A 20562-nucleotide genomic window follows, 5' to 3' on the forward strand; every position below is an offset into this window, starting at 1 on the left:
TCGGCGAGGACTTTGGTACAATAGAAAGTGTCAAGTTTGTGACCTTCGCTAGATTGCTCTGGATCAGTATAGATAAGTATGTAAATGAATAGAGATAGGGAAGCAAACAACACAAAATGTACATGGTTCACCCAGATTGGCTACGTCCACAGAGTAGAGGAGTTCTCATTAGTTGTGAAGGGTTTACACAAATACATAGGTTCAAGCTCTCTTTTAGTGAGTTATAGTGAATAGTTTAGTACAAATGACATTAGGGATTATTGTGGGAGAATGATCCCCTTTTATAGAAGAGAGTTTCTAGCTTTGTTTTGACATTGACACGTGTCGTGTTGTGATTGGCGTCTGATATCGACATGTGTTCCGCTATGATTGGCCTCTGATACCGACATGTGTCGTGTTGTGATTGGCCTCCTGGTTGGAGGAAAAGTCTTGTGGGTCCTTGACGGTATGCTGTTGACCGGTGCTTAGTAGTTTCGGGATTGATCAAGTATGGTACAAACAAAAGCTTTTCAAAATCATTTCATTCTCAAAAGTTTTAACCTCTCTCCGTAAAACCTATATAATTTCCCAGAAAATATAATATATAAATATATCACAACTATGCTCAGAGTAGCAACATTCACAAATTTGTATGTATGTAAGCCATGTTAACTAACTCAGCATATGATGTAAGTAACCCAGGTAATGTCAATCAATGTAGAATATAAGTTAGTCAGAGTCACTTAACGTGACCTGTACGGCTGAATCTAGAGCTCAAATCCACAACTCAATCACTACACCTGCACATGAGTCGGAACCACCTAAAGTAGTATGTACGATAGGACTGGGTGTAAATAAGTGCGCTCAAGTGCTACGATCACGTGAAGACTGTGCGAAAAATCGCGGGTCACCTATGAGTCGGAACCACCTAAAGTGGTCTGTACGACAAGACTGTGCACCTAACTTGGATCCAAGATGAGCGTGTGGTGCGAGAGGTGAACATCACGTGAAGGACTGTGCCCTACTTTGGGCGGGAGCACTAACATCGGGGTGCAGGTTTATGAGCTTTTTATGCATCTCACATAAGTCACAACCATAAACTATAACTTACCTGGCACTTACATATGCGTCCGCAGCACCAAACACAAATATATGCAACTATTAATGCATAATTAAACTAGGCAAAGACTATGCAATATGCTCAAGCCACCGCTCTGCACCCTCATATCCTTCACGACCCTCAAACTTATCCAGCTTTAGATTATACATGGTCTCCAGAAGAGTTCTCTGAGGAGGGCGGAGCGTAGACTGAATAACAGTAGCAATAACTTCCCCCAACTGAGCTATATCGGGGAAACTAGGCTCAGTTGAGCGACATGGTTCTTTACGAGGCGGCATAATTCTGATAGAAAACACCAAATCAATTAGAACACTCACAAAATATGCAGTACTGCCAAACCTACGCTCTGATACCAAACTGACACACCCCGATCGAAATCAAGGCATGCTGGCCGTCACGTGAGGGTGACGTAGCCATGTGCACAGTGTGGAAGAAAAAGATAATAATAAAGTATGAATAAATAAAAACTAAACTACTAAATAAGCTAGTTAAAGTAACACCCTAGTGCGAGACTAAGTGTGATAAACATAATCTGAGCACAAAAAGCCTAAGTGGAGTCTAGAAGAACGAATACTAATTACACAACACCCAAAGGTGATCCTACATTTATGATGTTCTGTCAGAACCACCGACAAGTCCTCGTGAGCCACCAAAGCACTTCTAACTAAAACTTGGAGGGGCGCAAAACAGAAAGTGTGAGTGGGCAAAAATAAAGCTTTTCAAAATCATTTCATTCTCAAAAGTTCTAACCCCTCTCCGTAAAACCTGTATAATTTCCCATAAAATAGAATATATAAATATATCACAACCATGCTCAGAGTAGCAACATTCACAAATATGTGTGTATGTAAGCCATGTCAACTAACTCAGCATATGATGTAAGTAACCCAGGTAATGTCAATCAATGTAGAATATAAGTTAGCTGGAATCACCTAACGTGACCTGTACGGCTAAATCTATAGATCAAATCCACAACTCAATCACTACACCTGCACACGAGTCGGAACCACCTAAAGTGGTTCGCACAATAGGAGTGAGTGTAAATAAGTACGCTCAAGTGCTACGATCACGTGAAGACTGTGTGGATAATCGCGGATCACCTACGAGTCGGAACCACCTAAAGTGGTCTGTACGACAGGACTGTGCACCTAACTTGGATCCAAGATAAGCGTGTGGTACGGGAGGTGAACATCACGTGAAGGACTGTGCCCTACTCTGGGCGGGAGCACTAACACCGGGGTGCAGGTTTATGAGCTCTCTATGCATCTCACATAACCACTGATTCACAACCATAAACTATAACTTACCTGGCACTTACCTGTGCGTCTGCAGCACCAAACACAAATATATGCAACTACTAATGCATAATTAAAATAGGCAAAGACTATGCATGGCATTTAAAACATATAACCATTCAATTTCTTTTTCTGGGAAAAACCACAAGTATATAGGTATATACGGAAAACCAAAAGCCCACTCACTAGTATGTGGAAGGGTCGTAGCTCCCAAGCCTCGAGTGACTGTGCTCATCCTCAAGATAGGTTTCACCTATATGCGAAACAACTATAAAAACGTCAATTTAAAGCACATAACCAAAACCTGGTAATAACTTCTCATACAATGCTTAAATGGGGTGTTTGGATATACCAACGTGTTCTACTCAACCTCACGAACATCCCCATATTTTTAAAATAATTTTCTGAGGCCCCACACGCCGGCACGCGCTAGCGAGTGCACGGACCTACGCGCCCCCCCACGCGCGGCTACTTGATAGTCACACTGACGGCGTCAGTTAACGCCGTCAGGAATATTCCGTTAAACCCTAATGGATTCCATTAAAATTGACTGACGGCATCAGCATATCCCGTCCAAGCTGACAGAATATTCCATCTTCGTCTCCGGTGAGTCGCTGGTCGCTGGAAACTGAAAAATCTTTAAAACCTTTGTTTCTCACTCGTTTCTTCACCATTTTCTATGAAATTTGCACCAACGGAAAGCTGGAGATGAGTAAAACAACGTTATACCTGTTTGAAACCTCAAAGATCACGGGATCTTGCCGGAGATATTCGAGAAAAATCGGCCAACTTCAAAACTAGCTTTCCCGACGTCCACTTTCACCCAACGAACCACTCCGAGCTTCTTGATGACCTCACTAAGCTTCCTATAAGCTTCAAATTCCCTAAAAACCAATATTTCACGTGTGCATAAATACTGAAAAAATCGGAGGTTCATGGTTCTACATGAAATCAAAGGATTCCTTACCTGAATTTGGTATGATTGAACTTGTATGGTCTTCACGAACACAAAGGTACCATTTTTCACTTCGATCCGTCACGTTTGCAAGGGTTTTGAGTCCCGTCAGTACAAGTGAGAAGGAGAGAGAGAGTCACGAGGAAAAGAAAAGGGATGGGGGGGGGTGTGTGTGTGTCCTGTAGAATCAACCCCCCAAAAACAATTAAACAACACCCCAAAATGGCGAATACCTAACAAGGGAAAAATCATCATTTCACACCAACGGTACAAATAATTCGAGACAGGCTGTCACATAAGAGGTATTAGAAGAAAACTGCAAGAGTTTGACAAAATTCACATCAAGTTGTTGAAAAAGAAATCCCTCTCCGACTGGTTCAAGAGCTGATGCTCTTCCACAAAAGAAAAACTAGGTAACAATGCTTTATCCTTTTGTTTTTCACAGTAGAAATCTATTCATATGCAAATTTAATCCATGTGTTTAAATATTTTAATTTCTTTTCTATTTATATAGGTTGCCTTATCAATAATCAACTCCAAAATATTTTTGATGTACTGCGAACGAAGTTTATCATCCTCTGCTATTGTACATATAGCAATCTTCATTTTGCTATGTGAATTGCCACCTGTACAACATGAATTCCCCATTCTGCCGGTTTAAAACGAATTCCATATCCAAAAAGGTCCCTCTCTCAACAAGTATAAATACACCCTTCTAAGGTTAATATATGGGAATGCAATTATCACATACTATTCTTTTGTCCACTGCTTAAGTCTCATGTATTGCTTAATAACTTAACCGTTTGAGAGCCTTTAGCAGATACCCCACTAGTGCCAAGGTTGTCTTACGTGTGTTTGCTATTTTACAAGTAGTTGAGTTTGTGCATTTATTCCGTATACGGTGATGCGCGAGTGAACTTATATTCCTCTAACCAAATCACTCTACCACAATCATGTCTGCCTCAGATTAACACCCATACGTTTTTGTCGCTCCACATCACAACTATGCCTCCGTTGACAAAACCACCCTTACTATGGACCAAATATGGTAAAATTTGACGAGGATCAATGCCTCTATCAACAAACTTCAAAAGGTTTCAAGGGCCTCTCAAATGAAGGAACGATTAAAACGTATCGATCTCAAAAGACATGTGAAAGCCCTGGAGGACGCAATATTTTCCTTTGAGGAGCTGCTGACTATGACACGTCTGTTCAGACCCCAACAGAAATTGTTAATCTGAACCTCTGTGTGAAGCGCCATCGTCTAACTCCTAAAACCTCTCGCAAGAAGCCTAGGAGTGGAGGGAAATAGTGAGATTTCTATGGGATTTGTAGTGACTAGCATGCATATACAATTCTAAATTCATATACATAAGTAACATAACCATATTATCACATATTATTAAAGCTATAGTCATGCAAATCCCCTTCAAGAAGCATAGGTTCATATATGATGCATCAAACAAAATATTGAAGAACAAAGTGAAGGTTGAGTTTTATACCTCTTGATCTAGACTTTAGACCAAGGATGGACCACTTCCAAGCTCTTTGTGTTTTTGAACCTCTTGAGTCTAGCCTCCCTCCTTGCTTCCTCCACTTTTAAGATTTAGAGCTCCTTGGTTCTCCTAAGCCTTCAAGTGTAGAAGACCTCTAAAGATCCACACTCACTAGTGTAGTGAGATAGATGAAGGAATAACCAAAAGGAGAAGAGATGATTAGTTAACTCTCCCTTTGGTGGGCGGTTTTGTGTGAAAAGAAAAGAGAGAGTTTATTTTCTCTTTGAGGCAAGAAAGACTCACAAAAACCCTAATGAAACTTTTTCCATTAAACCCCATTTATAAACGTAGAAGAAGTAAGTCAACTAATTGACTCTCTCTTTTCTTTCCTCACCTTAGGTCGACCACTTAGTGTTGCTTTGGGCTTTGGGCTTTTATCATTTCAAGACATCTTATGCTTGAATAAAAAGCCTAATGGGTTTGGGCCCAATGGGCACGAGTGAACCGAACTTTTCTTTAAGCTCGAAATGATCTTTCATCGCTTCTATGCTTTATTTAGGCTTTCTAATTAATCATTGTTAGGGCCCAAAAATGTCACACACCAACCGAACCAAGTCTTAAGGCCAATTGTCATGCAAAGCCTACATTCAAGCTGAAACACATGCCAAGGCACGAGATCAATGAGGAATATATTTACAAACATGCCATGCCATGTCATGCCATGGTGATTAAGTCAAATATTCACGCCATGCTTCCTTAGCCACAATTCATGCTAAGGCTAAGTCATATATTCGGGTTTGTCAAGAGGATTGTGGTGTGGATGGTTATGGAAGATTATCGGGCCTACGTGGAATGAGGGTCTTGGAAGACATTGGGCAGCATGGGGGCCCAATGATCCAAGCCCATACCCTTTGCATTTCACGCATGGATCATTGAGAGAGAACTAACCTAGTTTACCCATTTCCCTAACAAGCCAACTCCCTTAGTTAGGACTAAATTAGATTCTTGCATTAAATGAATGTTAAGTGATGCGATATTTATACGCACACAAACTAAACCCTATTTGTGACAATTGTAGTAATGATGTAAGTAGGGATCGTTCTAACCGGGGATTAACTAGGGATGCTAAATACTTGACTCAAATAAATAAAACTAACTTTTAAAACACTAAGACAAACTAAAAGACTCAAAACAAGTTCAAAAGACTCCAAATACTCAAAAACATAAAATAAGACAAATCAAATGATTAAGACTTAACAAAATAGGAGGGGGATTGTGGTTAGACGAGATTAAATTAAACGGACAGATTATAATTTAAAACAGATAGTAAAGATGAATGTGATGAAAATATGGATGATGGAATAGCTAAGGGGTTCTTCTCCACACATGTTACACTTGCATACAAGATTGATTTTCGGTTGGTCTTTCGATAAATTATGAAACTCAATGCTCCAAGTTAATTAGGTCCGCTTAAATTAACTTTCAGATTTCCCTAGATTCGTTGGATTGAATGGAATACGCATTACAACCAAATTATTCTTAATCAAAGTCCCTAACTATGGAATACGCATGATAGAGACATTCAACAAAGATCATTAAGTTCAATGAAAATTATAACTGTTGACGAGGCATTTGTTACTATGGAATACGCATGAAACTTATGCCAAGAATTCGTTTAACGCGATTGTTTATAAGCAACCTCCACTACTTGTGAATATAAGTTCGTAACTATTAGGTGAAACTCACTTATATTCTAGCGTCATATTCATTCAAACGGTTAAACAAATTGAATCCACAACTTATGAAATTCCAACCAAAAGTAATCAATTCATATTGCAAGCATAAACATGTATTTTGAATCACCCCCTAGCTAAAGGGGGGTTTAGTTCCTCATAACTTTGAAATCAAAGAAACACCTAAACATTCCAACAACTCAAACTTGAATTGTATGAACGTTTAGGCACTCTTCTCTTCCATTACAAAACAAAGAAAATTGAATTTAAACATTGAAATCAAAGAAACACCTAAACATTCCAACAACTCAAACTTGAATTGTATGAACGTTTAGGCACTCTTCTCTTCCTCGTTGTTGTAGCACAAGGTCTAAGGTGAGCTTTGGGGATTATGTGAAGTGTTTTGGAGGGATGGGAAGTGGTTGGATAGTGGCTGCAATGGAGGAGAAAAACTGCACAGAAATGGAAGGATATGCACGGCTATGGATGTGTGTTTGTGTTGTGTGTTGTGTTGTGAATGGAATGAATCAATTGTGGCTGCAATGCATGCTTATTTATAGGTAAATGAGAGGGAACATGACAGCTAGGAATAGGTGGAAATGTGGCTGCAAGTTTGGTGAATGATTATGAGTGAATGCATGTGAATGTGGCTAGGTTGGAAAGCTGGAATTGCTGGAATTGCATGGTACCCCACGACATTGAGTGTGTTTGAGTGTTGTGGCTGATTTGTTTGTTGGTTAAAGATGCATGTGGATGTATTATACAATGGGAAAGTATTTGATTGACAACTAGGGTGAATGGTGGCTGCAATGATGAAGTGTGATGGCTGAAAATGGCAAGGGAAGTGCACGGCATTGGGTGTTTTTGGTGCATGTGGCTGCAATGTTGTGCAATGATGGAGGAATAAGTGCATGTGGTTGAATTGGTGGTGAATGTGCATGTCAAAGAATGGATTTGGCTGCAATGGTATGTAATTGGGCTAGGTTTTAAGTGCATGAAATGGACCCAAATTGCTCCCCCTTGCATGGCAAGGAATGGTGTTTGTGTTAAGCCCATGGCAAGGTGTTATGTAATTGGGTTAGGGCCATTGTTTTGTGTCCTCAAGTGCATACAAGGCCTTCAATTTCATCCAACACTTGGGCTCCAAGCATAAGCTATCCATCCTTAGCCCAATAGTGCTCCAAAAGGCCCCAAAACACTCCACAATGCATCCTTTCGTCAAACACGTCTTTCGATCCTGAAAACACACAAAAGAAGCATAAAGGACTAAAATAACTAAAGAAACATAACGTAAATGTACGAGAACAAGCCATTTAAGTCGCATGAATATGCTCCTATCAAATACCCCCACACTTAGCTTTTGCTAGTCCTCGAGCAAAACAGAAAAACAAAACAAAACGAAACGAAACAAAACAAAACAAACCAAAGACAATCTTAAACCTTCCAACGTTGCCTCAGGGATTTCCAATGCACATGACAAGTTAAAAATCATCATTCCCATAGATTTTGGTTATCTTTACACTTAAGTACATACTCAATCATAGTCACCACATATTAGTTCACAATTAAGCATTTAGAACTATGTTTTGAATGTAGTAACATGCCTTAGAGAATTGCTCAATTCCTTACAAGATATGCACTCAATTTTCACTCAGATTTTCTAACTACACACCCTAAACTAGTTACATGTGAGAAGATTGATGTAAACATGAAAACGAACACTCACATATATGTATCATAAAGAAAGCAATTTCTGGAGTTTAATAAGCATGTTTAGGTATGATCTCATGAATGGAATGCTACTACTTAGATGCGAGAACCAGTGACACCATATGCTCATACCAAGTTCAAACTTCACAATTGAAATACATAACACTCAAGATTGAAGTCACGGGTTATACTGGGGGTTGGGGTGTTTGGATAACAAAGAAGGAGTATGAAAAACAAAGGTTCTTTAAGCAATAGTGAGCAAAGTAATGAATTAGACATTTAGAATTCCCTTTAGAACGCAAAAATCAACTTTGAACACCCAAGGGGGAATCACACAAAATTTAGGGCCATATTCAACTTTTTTGGACCCTTTCTTCAACCATCAACGCTTGTGAGTTCATTCTTACTTATTTTCACTCCTTTTTTTTTTCTTTTCTTCTTCTTTTTCTTTTGAATCTCAAAACATATATATAAACTTAAGAACAAACTTTTACTCCCCCACACTCATTTTCTTGCATAATGTAACTCAAAAGGAATTCGTTTTCTGTCATGCTTACTATGCTTCAAGAACAAGGGTACAGATGGTCCTAATCTAGGCTAGGTAAGGGGTGATGTGGTTAGCAAAGAAAATAGGCTAAACGAGGCTCAACGGGGTTAAGACTTACAATATATACGAAATATAGGAAGTAAGGCTATTTGGCTATGATGGCAACTACACAACTTCATCTTGATATATGTTATGCAATTCATTGTCATGCTTTGAATGAAACGGATATAAGTTCTAGCATTTAGTTCTATCATGATACAATTGCATTCTAAGTAGCAACCAAGAAAGGAATAATGAGATCATGCAACAACTTTAGAAAACAAAGAATCACAGATTATAACTCTCCAGAGAAAGTAATGGCACGAGTCTCACAGGGATGTAGCGTTATTATGAGTTTCTTCCTTCAAGCATGTTACAGAAACGAATTTTTCTTTTATGATTTCATGTGAAGTCATACATTATAACCATAACTAAGCATATACCAAGAGTAAATCAAACTTTTCTCCATGTTTATAACTTTTTTTAACAGTCATGCAATTACAAACCAAATCCTCATCATTGTGTTAGAAGGTACCCTAAGACACAAAAACAACTCAAAACACTCTTTTTAGGCTTTTCAAAAAAATGTTTTTCAAATTTTTATGTGATTTTTGGAGTTATAAAACAAAACACACTAAAATAGTTTAAAAACACCTTAAAACAGCAAGGAACAACACTTGAAGTTATGGGTGATAAAATCCCACGAATTTGCATTAACAACATTAGTTACCCCCCCCCCCCCACACTTAAATCAAACATTGTCCTCAATGTTTTAAGCATATATTCACACAAAACATAAGTAAACACATAAAAAGAAACTAAACATACTAAACATGGCAGAATGTAATTAACAAAGAGAAGAGTTTAGGGACGCAAATCTGGTTATGGAGTGTATATTCCCTCTTCTCCTTGGTGATTGTATTGAGGCATGATCTAGGTGATTCCACAGGCTTACTCTTGAACTGGTTTCCGCCCATCGTTGATTTTCCTTTGTGCTACTCTTGAACTGGGCAGCAGGATTCCCTTTAGGGTTTCCCCCGAAGGTCTGAGCTTCCTCCTGTTATCTGTTTCTTTGTTCAATCTTTGCAGTAGTGGTCCCTTCTCTGGAAGTGTATCAACCGTTGAAGATGACTACTCGAGAGCAACGCTAGGTAAGCAACCAGGAATAAATTCCAGGCAGTCGGAACCAGATCGGAAGACTGACTCCAAGTGCCGGCTGATTGCTTCCTTCACTTTGCCATGCGAGTAAGAACAAGGACAAAGAAAAGGACAGGGAAAGAGCATGATATGAGATACTTTTGCTTTTGACCTTGATGATATGAGATACCTTTGCTTTTGAAGAAGCGGTGAATGAATCAGCACATGCTTCAATCTATCGTTTCCTCCTGGGTCATCTGTACTCCAGGCATCTGGTATCATCTTTGGGGAAGAAGAAAAAATTGAGTATTTCGAAAGGCTTTGCTGGGAGTGCGCCCTCAGAGGTGAGGAAGAGTTGGGCATTTTCTTCAGGTCTGCCTTGCCATAAAAGATGAAGGTCGACATAGATAGAGATAATATCAAGTGGTGGTACTGTTCTTTTACCCTTGTCAACAAACGTCTCTTAGATCCCGCAAATCCGGCTTTTTGAAATAGTGGCGCCTCTTCGATTTCTGAACAACGCCCATTCGCTTTCTGAATGACACGTAGTAGTACGGATGCGGCTCCTTTTGACAAAGCTGCACGCGTTGTCTGAAAAGCAGAGAAAGTGTCGCCGAACTTTGCGCTTGTCGGCTAAAGATGTGTAGTTGCGATGATGGCCTCCACGTGTTTTCTGAAAAGAAGAAATCTTTTGACAAAGTTGAACACGTCCTCTGAAAAGCCGAGAAAGCGTCGCCTAAATTACGCCGGAAATTCCGGTTTTTTTGAATCGGTGGACGCGTCGCCTTGGCTTCTTATAGAGGTATCGATCACCACCAACATACACACTCTGAAGATCTCCCATTCTTGAAAATCGTCTCCGGCCCTTTGAAAATTTACTCCATCCACCCCTTCTCTTTGAACACTTTTTGAAAAAAAATGGCAAACTCATCGAACCTTAGCTTAGATTTGAGTCTCAGCAGCGATCCGGTTGCGCCCCGTCAAGGTAATGTATGGCGCCCTTCTTTTTTATCTTCTAACGGTCTTCTTACAGGTGAAGACTCCGTGATGCAGGACGCCACAACAGCTACAATAGTAGCTAGGAACCTCCTTACTCCAAAAGATAGTAGGCTGCTGTCAGGACGGTCCGATGAGTTGGCCGTTCAAGAGTCCCTCGCACTTAGTGTTCAGTGTGCAAGCTCTGTGTCCAACATGGGCCAACGCCTGCTTGCCCATTCCCGTCAGGTGGAATCATTGATGGCAGAGGTGGAAAGTCTTAAGCAAGAGGTCCAGCAGCTTAAGTACGAGAATAGAAGTTTGCATGTGCTTGCAAATAACTATTCGTCGGGCATGAAGAGGAAGCTTGATGAACTGCAAGAATCTGAGGGTCGAATTCAAAGTGACCGTCAAAGGCTTGCGGCTTATCTCCAGAGGCACCTTTTTCCTGGGTCATCCAGCGTTTGGCCAAGTATTGAGGCCTGGAATGCTCTAGCTCCGATGCCTTCTGCTCCGATGCCTTCTGCCCCTATGCCTCCCGCTTCTATGCCTCGTAGTGGGGCTTCAAGTAAACGCCCTTTGTGAAGGCTCCATCTTTCTTTGTTTAGCAGTGCCTATCAATAAATCAAACATTTTCTCAATGTTACAATCATAGACTCACACAATTAATAAACAAATAAACAACAACAACTAAACAACCTAACAAGGCAGAAACGAAATAGCAACAAAGAGAAGAGTTTTTAGGAATCTGGAATTGGAGTGCTTTCTAAGTCTTCCTTTGTTGAATGCATGGGTTGCTTCCCAAGTAGCGCTTTCTTTTACGTCTTGCAGCCGGACAGTACCTCCGTTTAAGCTTGACTAGGTTCCACGGCATGGAGGGGTACCTCCTCCACGACATGCTCCTCAAACGTCTCGTAATAGGGCTTCAATCGATGCCCATTCACTTTGAATTCTTGCTGCGTCCTTGAACTTTTGATTTGTACTGCACCATGAGGGAAAACATTAGTGACAATAAAAGGACCAACCCATTTGGAACGCAACTTACCCGGAAACAACCGAAGGCGAGAATTGAACAACAACACTTTCTGCCCAATAGAGAACGTCTTGGCACGAATCATCTTGTCATGGAATGCCTTCGTTTTCTCCTTGTAAATCCGGGCATTCTCATATGCTTCATTTCGGATTTCATCAAGCTCACACAATTGAAGCTTCCTATGTAAACCTGCGGCATCAAGGTCCATATTGAATGTTTTGACGGCCCAATGTGCATAATGCTCTAATTTGACGGGAAGATGGCATGGCTTCCCATAGATGAGCCGAAAATGTGACATCCCAATGGGGGTTTTGTAGGCAGTGCGATACGCCCACAATGCATCGTTTAAGCGCAAACTCCAATCCTTCCTTGTAGACCCCATGGTCTTCTCAAGAATCTGCTTGATTTCCCTATTCGAAACCTCGGCTTGCCCGCTCGTTTGAGGATGATAAGGTGTGGCCACCTTATGCATGACATTGTATTTCTTGAGCAATGCCTTGATGGTTCGATTGCAAAAATGGGAACCTCCATCACTGATTAGCACTCGTGGCATTCCAAACCTTGCAAAAATGTTAGTTTTCACAAAATCTGCAACCACTCGAGAATCATTAGTTCGGGTAGCTTTTGCTTCCACCCATTTCGACACATAGTCCACAGCAAGCAATATATAAAGAAACCCATGTGACGAAGGAAAGGGACCCATAAAATCAATACCCCAAACGTCAAAGATTTCAACACTAAAAATGGGGGTTTGCGGCATTTGTTGTTTAGGACCAATATTGCCCGTTCTTTGGCATCTATCACAAGACATGCAAAATGTTCTAGCATCCCTAAAGATGGTAGGCCAATAGAAACCACATTCTAACACCTTAAGTGCTGTTCTTTGAGTGCCAAAGTGTCCCCCACAAGCATAAGTGTGACAAAAGGTTAGAATAGCATTAAACTCAGAATCGTGCACACACCTACGTATAACTTGGTCAGGGCAATATTTCCATAAATACGGGTCATCCCACACATAAAACCGTGCCTCTTTCTTCAATTTATCACATTGGTGTTTAAGTAATTCACTAGGAACATGTTTAGACACTAAATAATTCACCAAATCAGCATACCAGGGTTCACTTACCTTGACGGACATCAGTTGCTCATCTGGGAATATCTCTATGATAGGCACGGCATCCTCCTCATGCACCATACGGCTCAAGTGGTCAGCCACCACGTTTTCACTTCCTTTCTTGTCCCGGATTTCGATTTCGAATTCTTGGAGAAGAAGCATCCAACGAATGAGTCGTGGTTTGGCCTCTTTCTTGGTGAACAAATACTTCAATGCTGCATGGTCAGTATAAATAATAACTTTAGTACCAAGCAAATAAGAACGGAATTTATCTAAAGCAAATACAACAGCAAGAAGTTCTTTTTCAGTGGTAGAATAATTCAATTGTGCATCATTTAAAGTCCGAGAGGCATAATAGATAACATGCGGCCTCTTTTCCTTCCTTTGCCCCAAAACAGCTCCTAATGCGTAATCGGAAGCATCGCACATAAGCTCAAAAGGAAGGCTCCAATCCGGTGGAACTATGATAGGGGCCGAAGTTAGCATTTCTTTGAGGTGATTGAACGCCTTCTCACACTCCTCGTTGAAGTCAAATGCCACATCTTTCTGGAGGAGACGGCAAAGAGGGTTTGAGATCTTGGAGAAGTCCTTGATAAATCGCCTATAAAATCCTGCATGACCAAGAAACGAACGAACCTCTCGAACCGAAGTAGGAGAGGGTAAGTAGCGCACAAGATTTATTTTCGATTTATCCACTTCAATTCCTCTTTCAGAAACAATATGCCCTAGAACTATGCCTTGTCTAACCATAAAGTGACATTTTTCCCAATTAAGCACAAGGTTAGTTTCTACAGTTCGTTTCAAAATTATTGTGAGATTTTCTAAACAACCATCAAATGAATCACCAAACACACTGAAATCATCCATAAATACCTCAATAATCTTTTCCACAAAATCTGAAAAGATACTTACCATACACCTTTGAAACGTGGCCGGAGCATTGCATAAACCAAAAGGCATGCGACGATAAGCAAAAGTACCAAAGGGGCACGTGAAAGTTGTCTTTTCTTGGTCATCCGGCGCTATGACAATCTGATTATATCCAGAATAACCATCAAGGAAACAATAAAAAGAATGACCGGCTAACCTTTCAAGCATTTGATCAATGAACGGCAAAGGGAAGTGATCCTTCCTTGTGGTGGCGTTGAGCTTCCTATAATCAATGCACACTCGCCAACCTGTTTGGATACGGGTTGGCACAAGCTCATTCTCGGCATTCTTCACCACTGTCACTCCAGACTTCTTTGGAACACATTGCACCGGTGACACCCAACGACTATCAGAGATCGGATAAATCACTCCACAATCAAGAAGTTTGATAATCTCCTTTTTCACAACTTCCATCATTGGAGGGTTGAGACGGCGCTGAGCCTCTCGAGTTGGTTTAGCCCCCTCCTCTAGAAGTATGCGATACATGCACATAGTCGGGCTAATTCCCCTAATATCGGCCAAAGTCCACCCAATGGCCGTCTTGTGCTATTTCAACACTCGGATCAACTTCTCATCCTCTATGGCGGTGAGTGATGAGGAGACAATGACGGGCAATGTCTCGTTGTCTCCCAGATAGACGTACTTTAAATGATCGGGCAACGGTTTAAGCTCAAGTACGGGTGCCTGAATCACTGAGGGTAACAACTTATTAGTGGAAACTGAAATTGAAATTGGGTTAGAAGGCTTACCATGGTGTTGAGGTAGTGACTCAAGGGCAGCCACTATCTCGGCCTCCTCCACACTTCTAGGCACGGCAAAACCAGATTTTTGCCCAATTCCTTGTGAAATTGTTGTTTCAAGTGTATCCCTCTCCAAACAATCGAGAAAATCCTGCGCCAAATCATCAATTATATCAATAGAAAAGCAAGAATGATCGTCCTTAGGAAATTTAATACTTTCAGAAAGATTGAAATCAATGACTTCCCTATCAAATTCCATCGTTAAAGTTCCTTTAAACACATCTATCTTGGTGCGGGCTGTTTTCATGAAGGGCCTCCCTAATAGAATCGGCAATGGGGTGGAATGGGGTGAATCCTCCATGTCAAGCACGTAGAAATCCGCTGGAAAAATCAAGTTACCAACCTGTACCAAAACATCTTCCAAAACACCCTTTGGATATGCATTAGAACGATCGGCTAATTGAATTATCACACCATCATTTTTAAGCTCACCTAAGTTCATAGATGCATAAATAGAGTATGGCATAACATTAATCGAAGCCCCTAAGTCTAACATGCATTGTTCAAACTTAGTATTACCCATAACGCACGGAATTGTAAAACTACCCGGATCTTTGCATTTAGGGGGTAATTTCCTTTGTAACACAGCAGAGACATTTTCACTTACTTGAACCACCTCTTTGTTTGAAATCCTTCTCCTTGTTGTACAAAGTTCTTTTAAAAACTTAGCATACCTCGGGACTTGCTTAATCGCATCAAGGAGCGGAATATTAACTTGAACTTTCCGAAAGGTCTCTAGAATGTCCTTCTCAGCTTCTTCCTTCTTTGATTGCCTAAACCTGCCAGGAAAGGGCACATTTAGTGGAATAGAACTAGAAAAAGTTGAATTGGGACTTACCTTGGTGGTTTGGAATGGTTTAGGAGGACTAGATGAATTCGGCAAGGTTTGGTCATCCTTGGCCGTGGGCTTTGCTCCTCGTGTTTCTTCTTGCAGCAATTTGTCCTCCTCGTCTTGACTTGATTTGGATGTATTTGAGTCTGTTCCAACCTGTTTACCACTTCTCAACATGATGGCCTTAGCGGTTTCAAATCCTCCCTTCGGGTTCATAACGGTTGAACTAGGCAATGTGCCTTGTTCTCTAATTTGCCCCATAAACTCGGCAATTTGACCCATTTGCTTCTCCAAATTATCCACCCATTTGTCTTGGATTTGTCTCTCCTTATTTTGAGTTTGTACTTCCTGCGTCAAAGTAGTAAGTAACTTAACAACTTGATCATTATCCAAAGACATACCTGAGGTTGTTGGGGCAGATTGCACTTGGTTTTGATTGGGGATGAATGGCTTTGTATAAAAGCCCGGTGGTTGCTGCCTAAATCCTCCTTGTTGTTGGGGTTGTTGAGGATCCCGCCATTTGAAATTTGGATGGTCCCTCCAACCCTGATTGTAGGTATTAGAGTATGGATCATGGCGTGGTTGATTTTGGTTCCCAAAACCCACAGCATTGGCAGATTCCCAACCTCCATTCTCTATTAACTGAGGGCACGTCTCCGATGGATGTCCTTGCATTGAACACACGCCACACACTTGGTTTTCTTATGGTTTTGACCCCTTGACAACCTGAGACACGAGAGAAGTAAGATTAGCCAATTGTGACTGAATATCAGAAATTGCACTTACCTCATTCACACTTTGTTGTCGTGGCCCCTCTCTTTGTCCAACACCTTCATATTGTTGAGCGTTGTGTGCTCGGTTGGCAATTAGAGCTTTGGCATCCATTAGAGTCTTGTCCACTAATGCACCACCCGCCGAAGCATCTAGCATTTGACGTTCCATAGGAAGGAGTCCCTTGTAGAAATATTGAATGAGCAGCTCCTCCTTCATTTGGTGCTGTGGACATGAAGCAACAAGTGATTTAAAACGTTCATAATAAGATGGGAACGACTCACCTTGATTTTGTTGAATGCCACTAATTCGTTTACTCAAGAGAATGATCTTTGCAGTGGGAAAGAATTTCTCTAAGAATGCACGTTTCATACTTTCCCAAGAATTGACAGTTCCAGGAGACAATTCAAACAACCAATCTTTGGCCTTGTCCATAAGTGAGAATGGAAAGGCCTTCATCTTCAAAATACTCCCATCAACGTTGTTGGGTGTCATACATGAGCAAACTACCTCAAATTCCTTAAGATGTTTGTTAGGATCTTCCATGGACAACCCATGGAATTTAGGAATATGATGTAATAAACTAGACTTAAGTTCAAATTCTTCTGTCTTACCTTCAGCTGCCGTAGGGTATTGTATGCATAAAGGAGCGGCATTGCCCATACCTGAGGCAGAGAGCTCCTTGATGGTCCGATTGTCCACTGCCATGGTTGGTACTTCTTCTTTAAATTCAGGTTCGGGACTAAGAGGATTAGATGCTTGTGATTTCTTTTTCCTTCTCAAAGTCCTCTCGAAATTACCGTCAAAGTCGGAGATATGCTCACGAACAGGTTGTGAGCTACGGGTCATAAACTAGTACCTACACACAAGAGTAAACAAGATAAGTAATCAACTTAATAGACTTGGCAAAAAAAAACAAAACACATACACACGGTGCAAAAAAAAAAAATTAAAACAAAACAGAAACTAAACAATTTAAACAAGACTCAAGATAAGGGATTAGCAAATTTGCCAATCCCCGGCAACGGCGCCAAAATTTGATGCGATATTTATACGCACACAAACTAAACCCTATTTGTGACAATTGTAGTAATGATGTAAGTAGGGATCGTTCTAACCGGGGATTAACTAGGGATGCTAAATACTTGACTCAAATAAATAAAACTAACTTTTAAAACACTAAGACAAACTAAAAGACTCAAAACAAGTTCAAAAGACTCCAAATACTCAAAAACATAAAATAAGACAAATCAAATGATTAAGACTTAACAAAATAGGGGGGATTGTGGTTGGACGAGATTAAATTAAACGGACAGATTATAATTTAAAACAGATAGTAAAGATGAATGTGATGAAAATATGGATGATGGAATAGCTAAGGGGTTCTTCTCCACACATGTTACACTTGCATACAAGATTGATTTTCGGTTGGTCTTTCGATAAATTATGAAACTCAATGCTCCAAGTTAATTAGGTCCGCTTAAATTAACTTTCAGATTTCCCTAGATTCGTTGGATTGAATGGAATACGCATTACAACCAAATTATTCTTAATCAAAGTCCCTAACTATGGAATACGCATGATAGAGACATTCAACAAAGATCATTAAGTTCAATGAAAATTATAACTGTTGACGAGGCATTCGTTACTATGGAATACGCATGAAACTTATGCCAAGAATTCGTTTAACGCGATTGTTTATAAGCAACCTCCACTACTTGTGAATATAAGTTCGTAACTATTAGGTGAAACTCACTTATATTCTAGCGTCATATTCATTCAAACGGTTAAACAAATTGAATCCACAACTTATGAAATTCCAACCAAAAGTAATCAATTCATATTGCAAGCATAAACATGTATTTTGAATCACCCCCTAGCTAAAGGGGGGTTTAGTTCCTCATAACTTTGAAATCAAAGAAACACCTAAACATTCCAACAACTCAAACTTGAATTGTATGAACGTTTAGGCACTCTTCTCTTCCATTACAAAACAAAGAAAATTGAATTTAAACATTGAATTCAAAGAAACACCTAAACATTCCAACAACTCAAACTTGAATTGTATGAACGTTTAGGCACTCTTCTCTTCCTCGTTGTTGTAGCACAAGGTCTAAGGTGAGCTTTGGGGATTATGTGAAGTGTTTTGGAGGGATGGGAAGTGGTTGGATAGTGGCTGCAATGGAGGAGAAAAACTGCACAGAAATGGAAGGATATGCACGGCTATGGATGTGTGTTTGTGTTGTGTGTTGTGTTGTGAATGGAATGAATCAATTGTGGCTGCAATGCATGCTTATTTATAGGTAAATGAGAGGGAACATGACAGCTAGGAATAGGTGGAAATGTGGCTGCAAGTTTGGTGAATGATTATGAGTGAATGCATGTGAATGTGGCTAGGTTGGAAAGCTGGAATTGCTGGAATTGCATGGTACCCCACGACATTGAGTGTGTTTGAGTGTTGTGGCTGATTTGTTTGTTGGTTAAAGATGCATGTGGATGTATTATACAATGGGAAAGTATTTGATTGACAACTAGGGTGAATGGTGGCTGCAATGATGAAGTGTGATGGCTGAAAATGGCAAGGGAAGTGCACGGCATTGGGTGTTTTTGGTGCATGTGGCTGCAATGTTGTGCAATGATGGAGGAATAAGTGCATGTGGTTGAATTGGTGGTGAATGTGCATGTCAAAGAATGGATTTGGCTGCAATGGTATGTAATTGGGCTAGGTTTTAAGTGCATGAAATGGACCCAAATTGCTCCCCCTTGCATGGCAAGGAATGGTGTTTGTGTTAAGCCCATGGCAAGGTGTTATGTAATTGGGTTAGGGCCATTGTTTTGTGTCCTCAAGTGCATACAAGGCCTTCAATTTCATCCAACACTTGGGCTCCAAGCATAAGCTATCCATCCTTAGCCCAATAGTGCTCCAAAAGGCCCCAAAACACTCCACAATGCATCCTTTCGTCAAACACGTCTTTCGATCCTGAAAACACACAAAAGAAGCATAAAGGACTAAAATAACTAAAGAAACATAACGTAAATGTACGAGAACAAGCCATTTAAGTCGCATGAATATGCTCCTATCATTAAGCCCAACAAGTCAAGCATTTAATGTTGACTTTTCCTTCCCAACCTGCACAGACAACCAACACGTGAAAGCCATGAGGCTTGCTACAAAAAATAATGCATGTGGAAGGCTGCCTTGGGAAAGCCGCGTCTCAGGAAGAAGTAATCTGCAGGTCTCAACAATGCAGCTACTTTACACCAAAAGGGGAATAATATGAGGCCTAAAGAGAAATGAGGGGAAGACCAAGCCACAAAGGGGGATTCCTTTAAAGCCTAGAAAAGAACCATTCACTTACATAAGGAGAGAGAATCCATTATAGAAGAGAGGATTGGAAGAATAAAGAAAGAGATAGAGATAACGTAGTGAGAGAAAACCACCCAGGAAGAAGCCCAGAGAGTTCCATTTAGCTCAAAAGCCAACTCCAAGCCTCAAGCATCATCATCTATGCAGGAAAGCACATGCCATTCAACCTAGACGAAGTTCACTATTCTAATGTCGAGTTCTATAATGATTACTCAAGTGTTGAAGTTCACCATCAGAGCCTTCATGCCACTAACGAACGCAAATGAGCTGAAAAGCTTGATAAGGAATCTGTCTTTCATTCGGCGCTTCATCCCAGGATTAGCAATAGTAACAGGAGCCTTCGCCCTGCTGCTCAGGAAAAGGGAAAAAATTTGTGTAGACCAAGGAATGCACCATAGCCTATCAACGGGTCCAACAGCTAGTCACCAACCTTCCTACCATGAAGGCACCAGTTCTAGGCATTCCACTCAAGCTCTATTTAGCTGCAACAAGTACTGATGTAGAAGCTTTGTTTGCCTAGGACAGTCTAGTCGGGGAAGAAGCACCCATCTACTATGTCAGCATACAGCTAATAGGAGCCGAAACCCACTATGAGAAGACGGAACACCTCTGCTTAACTCTTGTTTATGCATCATAGCGGTTGCGCCACTATTTCCCAGCCCATAAGACTTTATGATAAAGTCTGACCTAGTAAGACACTTGCTCACTAGACCTGTACTATCTGGCCAT

The 20562-nt window shown here is 40.6% G+C and overlaps 1 pseudogene; it reads right to left on the bottom strand.

The window, feature by feature from the left end:
* Positions 1-1167: 1167 nt before the first annotated feature.
* Positions 1168-17315, bottom strand: LOC148692954 (uncharacterized; annotated as a pseudogene).
* Between the last annotated feature and the right edge of the window lie 3247 nt (positions 17316-20562).

The sequence above is a fragment of the Pyrus communis genome, chromosome 11 (genome assembly GCF_041283825.1).
Source record: "Pyrus communis isolate YQ-2024b chromosome 11, ASM4128382v1, whole genome shotgun sequence".
Lineage (NCBI taxonomy): Eukaryota > Viridiplantae > Streptophyta > Magnoliopsida > Rosales > Rosaceae > Pyrus > Pyrus communis.